The sequence below is a fragment of the Physcomitrium patens genome, chromosome 4 (assembly GCF_059467195.1).
Source record: "Physcomitrium patens ecotype Gransden chromosome 4, ASM5946719v1, whole genome shotgun sequence".
Lineage (NCBI taxonomy): Eukaryota > Viridiplantae > Streptophyta > Bryopsida > Funariales > Funariaceae > Physcomitrium > Physcomitrium patens.
In genome coordinates, this window is record NC_143413.1 from 7,539,295 (window position 1) to 7,546,232 (window position 6,938).

The window sequence follows — 6,938 nt, forward strand, 5'->3', positions numbered from 1 at the left end:
ATATATTATTGGAATGACAATTCATGCCACCCTTGAGATACATTTGATGGATGTAGTAACTACATATCTATATGGTTCTTTTGATGCAAATATTTATGTGAAAGTTTCACCTTGCTTAGAAACAGGAACTCCAAATGAACCCGCTCCAGGACAATATCGTGGTATTAAATTATGTAAGGCCTTGTATGCTTTAAAATAATCTGAACGCATGTTGTATCAATGTCTTTGAGATTATTTAATTACAAATAATTTTATAAGTAATCCACTAATTCCTTGTTTGTTTATCAAATGAGATAAAATTGGTTTTGTGATCATCGCTATATATATTAATGATCTTAATCTAGTGGGTATTACATCTACATGTATTATAGCTACTAACCTACTTATACATAAATTTGAGATGAAAATGCTAGGAAAAAAAAAAAAAAAATTGCATTGGTCTTTAGATTATGCATTTAACACATAGTAGCATTTTTTTTCTACCAACTAACGTATATTAGACGAATCTTGCGAAGATTTAATATAATTGATACTTATCCATTGTCCATACCATTGGTTGGATGTGGTCGTGATGGTCATGATCCATACCATCTATGCGAGGAGGAGAAGGAAATATTGAGAGATCAATATCCATACCTCGCAGCTGTTGGAGCACTTTTGTATTTAGATACATCTACAAGATCAGATATTGCATTTGCAGTTAGTGTTCTTGCAAGACACAGTGCATGTCCAACACTACGACATTGAAATAGCATCAAATATTTATTATATTATTTAAAAGGTACTGAAGACTTGGAATTATACTATACACAATCTACATATCCAAAATTGATTGGATATTGTAATGCAGGATATAAATCTGATAATGCAACAGCTAAATCTCAAACAGGATATATATTTTTAAAACATGTAGCTGCAATATCATGGAAATCAATGAAATAAACAATAATTGAAACTTCATGCAACCATGCAGAAATTATTGCCTTACATGAAGCATCTCGAGAATGTATTTGGTTGCGATCAATTGATAAATTCATTCAAACAACCTATGGATTTTTATATGATGATTCTCTAACTATTTTATATAAAGATAAGAGTATTTGTATTGCATAGATGCAAGTTGGTTTCATTAAAGGTAATAGGACAAAGCACATTGATCCAAAGTATTTTAATTATACATATGACTTGATTACTGATCAAGCACTTATAATTAAAAAAATTGAATCTACAAATAACATTACTGATCTCTTCACCAAAGCTCTCCCATTATGCAACCATCGTCGACTTACTTATGGCATTGGTATGCGACGAATTGCTTTTCTTGAATAAGTTAATGAGTTCTTTAAATAATTAAAAAAAATGATGTACTCTTTTTCCTTCATCTATGGTTTTGTCCTTAAATACAATAAGGTTTTCCTAGATAAGGTTTTAATGACGCAACAATTTTTGATCTTGCAAGATCACATAAAAGTATAGATCATAATTCTATACAAATTTTATATTATGTAAATATTATAATGAGCAAAGAGGATTGTTGAGATCATTAAATGTAGCCAGCGCTTTCCATAATATTTACTGTAGACTACAATAAATACCATAGCTACAATATTTAGAGTCTAGTGGAGAAGTATTGTTTATCCTCTCCCCTTTTCTCTTCTTGTATACGAGACACAACCAGATCAATAGAATTTTATGTGTGAAGCTCTCTCTCCTTAGAAACCCTCTTGTGTGTATGACTTACTACTACTCTCTTGTGTGTGTATTACTTATTATTACTCTTGTGTCTTTCTAAACATTCTCAACAGTTTCGAATCCAAACTTCACATCTAATCCCATGCTCTACTCAAAAAAGCTCACCCTATAGCCGAGAGAGTTTCTACAGAATCGTCTCATAGTAGGGTAGTAGGGTAGGGTCAAATTTACCCACATCAGACAAGATACTGGTCATGAGAAGAAACCTGGGATGTTCAACAGTAGGGCACAAACGCAGGAGTACACAAGGATTTGTGTCAGAGAACCCACAAGTGAGAAGAGGACGAGGCATACAGCCTGGGCTCTCGCTGCAGCTTCAAACTGGATTGCAGATCCCAGCTTGTCCCACTAGGCTTATATACAGATCCCAGTCACTTCGAAGTGCATGGGAGGAAGAAAACGTGCTCGGAGATATACTCCTCCTCATGTCGTTTGTCGGAGCTAGAACCCGAGAAACATCGTACATGCTCGTTGGCACCTCGTGTTAGGTGTAGGACGGGTGTTGTCCAGTGGAACATTTTCATGGAGGTTGTTGCTTAGGAAATGTGACGGACTAAAAAGGTTTGGTTGATGGTAGGAAGATTGGGGAGTTGCAGTTCGTAGGATCGAGGGCGTGCAAACCTGCCTCGCTAAATCGTGGAAGTCTGGTAAGTGGGTACTTCACTGGATTTGGTTAGCATTCGTTCAGCTTTTGGGGTGCGTGCATCAAGTGGGACGGTGTTCGGACTTGTTGACTTGGTGCAGGGACTGTGCGTTGATCGGATCTGTGTGTGCACTGCATGCGTCAAGTGTATATGCCATTCAATGGATTATGCTTAGTGTGCAGTTTGTGACAGTGGTGTGGGGGTCGAGCTATCGGTGCTCCAGATAGATGATTACGTAGTCCTTGCATTATTCGCTGACGCGATGTGAAGCTGAACACTGAATTGCGTTAGCTTCGTAGCAGGAATCTAGCTACTTTAAATTGCGGCTGGCGGCCATGGCTCAAGTGACGGTGACCGGCTCGAGCTACACAGCTCTGAACAAGTCGAGCAGGGTGTCCCGTTCTCTGAAGCAGGATGAATTGGGTTCTTTCTTGAAAGTGTCGGTGCCGCAAACTAGAAAATGCAGCTGGCGCTATACAAGCATTACCGTGAGCAGAGTAACTGACTCAACCACTAATCCCACCACTACCACTACCACTACCAGCGGCCAGACCAGGGGTTTTGTGCCGCCAGGGTACACATCCGTGCCGGCGGTTGTAAAAGTGGTGAGGAAGCCGCAGCTGACTGCGGAAGAGGCAACAGAGAACGTATCGGACGTGTGGGCGGATTTGATTGGAAACAGGAAAGTCCGTCTCCAGGTCGTCAGTGAAGAATTGGACACAAGTGAAGCACCTCAAGTGGTTCTTTTGAGCTTTCGTATTTGAGATGGCCCTTTGAACCCTCCACAAAACATTGCAGCCTGATGGAACCTCAAAATCCAGGGTAACCTTGGTGACTCAAAATCTTGTCGGAGTCACCAATCCAGGTAACCTTGGTGACTCCGACAAGGCCCCTGAGTTAAGCCGCCCAGTTCTTGGTGGCGGGGAATTCATATACCCCCGCCGAGTGCGCACCGGCTGTCCTCCGAGAAAAACTGGTACCCATACACCACACCCACTCATCCGTCACTTTTCATTCCGATGTTAGAAGGACTGCATCTGTCGTGGTGATGATACATGCGGAGCACTAGAAATTGAAACATGTGGGTAGATGAATGTTTGAGATGAAGATGAGCACGAGAATCCAGAAATGCATTCGTGACATGAGGCAGTGTAGTTTGTTTAAAGATTTTGGAGGTGCTCTCTGGTTCGATATTGTGACGCTGGATAGCATAATCAGTAATGGTCGGAGATGGAGGAATCTGATGCAATGGCAGGTGACATGACACTGCAGACCCAACGAAAGAGGAAAAGGTGGAGAAAGGAGAAGCAGTGTACGTACCCCGTGATGAGAGATTTGAGCCCATCAAGAAGACAAATTCTGTTGCCAATCAGCTGCAGGGTCTGACGCACAAAATGATGCCATCATTGAGGGATCACTTCCGCAAGGACGAGACGCCGGGGGAATTAGATACATTTCGAGATATAGACCTATTGTACCAGAAGGGGATAGACACCGCAGATGAGTGAACACGGGAGAAAGCTGCGAGAAATTATAACCAGGCCACATTGGTGGCAGGCCTGGATGCCGGAGAGGAGGAAACCCCAGAGCAGGCGAGGGAGAGAATCCGCGCTTTGGATGCCCTTCCAATCCCGGAATATTTCAAGGAACTGTCACGAACGGCCACGTCCCCGAAAAGTCTGCTCAAGTACCCTCTACCCAAGGTTCTGTCGAGGGATAGATTCGCGTGGACACGCGATGGCGAATTCGCCCGTCAGACCTTGGCTGGTGTGAATCCTGTGGCCATCTCCTGCGTCGAGGTGAGCCAGAGTTGTGCTTGTGGGTCCGTACATGGAGGCCATTTGTATGACTTGAGTGAATACGCAATTTTCGATCGTGATGTGGCTGTTTGAAGTAAAACGACTTCACCCATGTCCAATGCGGAGCTAGGATGCCGGAACACAGTGATGCCGTGTAGGCGGATGCTGGTTCCCCTGGTTCTAATTATATATCATGGCGGGAATTCAGTTGCCGCCATGATTTACTAATTCCTTTACGTCGTGCGAAGGAGTTTCCTCCTCGGAGCACACCTTCGGAGGCAGAATTCGGTCCGCAGGAGTCGGTGATCACAGCGAAGGTCATTGAGAGAATGCTGGAGGGCTTGACAGCCGTTGAGGTGAACTTTCTCATTTACCGAGAAGAAGCATAAGCTGGTAGCCAGAGAAGTGGGTTAAACCTGTGACAAATGGACTAACAATTAGTTGAAGTGGCGAAACGACGGATCTAGAGGTACAACGCAGAGAACGTGTGGTACGAGAGAGACGGTGGTGGCTAAGTTGTTGGTTTAGCGTTGCGAAGTGCAGCAGGCTGTGTTGTAGCCTCCTACCGATTCCCAGAGTTTGCTTTTTAGCTATGCGTTCTGTTCCTAACCTCACTTGACCCTAGCTTGTGCCAGGCTGTGGACGCCAAAAGACTGTATATCGTCGACTACCATGACATATTTATGCCTTAAAAGAAACAACAACCTACTAGGCCGCAAGATTTATGCGCCACGTGCCCTGTTCTCCTTGAATGAAGCCGGAGTTTTGAAGCCCATTGCAATTGAGCTCAGTTTGCCGCCTTCCGAAGGAGCACCTGCAAGCAAACGTGTCTTTAAGCCCGGACAAGAGGCCACTGGGTTCTGGCTCTGACAGCTTGCCAAAGTACATTTCTGCACTACCGACTCCGGCAACCACCAGCTCGTCAGCCATTGGTAAGCCGCTGCCACTGACGTTATCCATTCTTGTTCGACTTTCATCTATGGTCAGAAAGTTGAGGAAAACAAACATAATCGGGACTGGGAATCAACCTGAAGGTTTGCATGGCAACGTCCACACTCATGTTTGTGTGCCACTTATTCTATCGGTCAGAACACTGTGCCGGGAACACATTGATCTTTCGAGATCTTTCTGTCTGCTAGGTAGACTTGATTATTCAGGATATGAGATTTCGTGAATTTGAGAGCATTTGATGCGGTGATCGGGGCTTCAGAAGATTGTAACAACATATCATTGCCAAAATATTGAGAGGGGTATTTGCTGGACAGGTTGCGAACCCAAGCGTGCACAGAGCCTTACATCATTGCGACTTACAGACAGATGAGTGCACTGCATCCTATTTCAAAACTCCTTCATCCTCACCTCCGGTACTCTATGGAAATTAATGCAGCTGCTAGACAATCTCTCATCACGGCGGACGGGGTGATTGAGAGAATCTTCACACCGGGAGTGTACGCGCTGGAGATAAGCGCCGTGACATACAAAGCGATGTGGCGGTTCGACATGGAGGCCCTTCCTGAAGATTTGATCAGAAGGTATGTGTGCATTCTGAGGCTCGGAATTGAATTTGGAACTTCATGCTGGCACCCCTCTGTCCAGATGGATGCAGGGTGGTTCTCAACGTTTGCCGACTTGTTGCGCAATATGAGATGATGGGACACAAGTCGTTGCATTACAGCGTAATAGGTATGATCTGAAGCCTCACAGAGCCTGTCGCAACCTTCTATCGTCAGGAGGTAAAGAAAGTAGGTATTCTGGAAGTCAAACTTAGTCTGATACTAACTGATCAGAGGAATGGCCGAACGGAATGATAGTGCTCCTTGTGCCGTGCGACTCCGGATAGAGGACTACCCCTACGCTGCGGACGGGCTTCTGGTGTGGTCTAGCACAGAAGAATGGATACGCGATTACGTAACTTTGTACTACCCCAACAACGATTGCATCCTGGAAGATGAAGAGCTGCAGGGATGGTGGATGGAGGTTCGCACGAAAGATCACGTGGATAAGAAGGACGAGGGCTGGTGGCCAACGATGGATAGCCCAGAGAGCTTGGTCCGGATGTTGACGACCAAAATTTGGATCGCCTCGGGGCATCACGCAGCGGTGAATTTTGGGCAGTATGATTTCACCGGCTACGTTCCGAACCAGCCCTGCCTTGCCCGGAAACTCAGCCAAGTGATCCCGAATTCCAGAGGTTGCTTCGGGATCCTTTGGTTGAGGCGGGTAAGTAGGCGGTGATATGAGGAGATTAATTCAACACTTCATTGGTGCATTGTAGACTTCATGAAACTCGATGTTGTCAGCCATGCTTGCTATACTTGGAAGATGAGAGATGATACGATACCTACAAATGTGAGGTATCAACAAAATGTAGCGGCCTTTAGATAGCTTCTCAGAGAGGATCTGAGCTTTTTAGAAGAATTTTGGAAGTGATGAAGGTAGCTACTTTGGAAGGGATGAAGGTTTTAACCACCTGATAGGAAGGTGGTTAATGATTCAATGCAGGAGCCGTATTTGGTGTTGTATGGTAACATGATTATATAGTGAAAAATAAAAGTATGGATGTTATAATAGAAGAGCCTAATAGGAAGATGTAATAGAAAAATAACAATAAATGATAAAAAAAGATCATAAAAAAATAGTCTTAATATTACCTTTTGTAGAAGGGACTTCTATTTACTTTGTAGAGCCATATCAAAGTAAATGAGATAAGAAATTGATATAGGCATGTTTAAGAGAGAATTAA

General features: G+C 43.7%; 1 pseudogene across 1 annotated transcript; it reads left to right on the top strand.

Moving 5' to 3' along the window:
* The first annotated feature begins 3,173 nt into the window (after positions 1-3,173).
* On the top strand, positions 3,174-6,423 carry LOC112281558 (linoleate 13S-lipoxygenase 3-1, chloroplastic-like; annotated as a pseudogene). The gene is made up of 6 exons (XR_016502763.1): positions 3,174-3,372; positions 3,669-4,195; positions 4,444-4,551; positions 4,831-5,127; positions 5,461-5,727; positions 5,983-6,423. The product of XR_016502763.1 is annotated as a linoleate 13S-lipoxygenase 3-1, chloroplastic-like (transcript).
* The last annotated feature ends 515 nt before the right edge of the window (positions 6,424-6,938 follow it).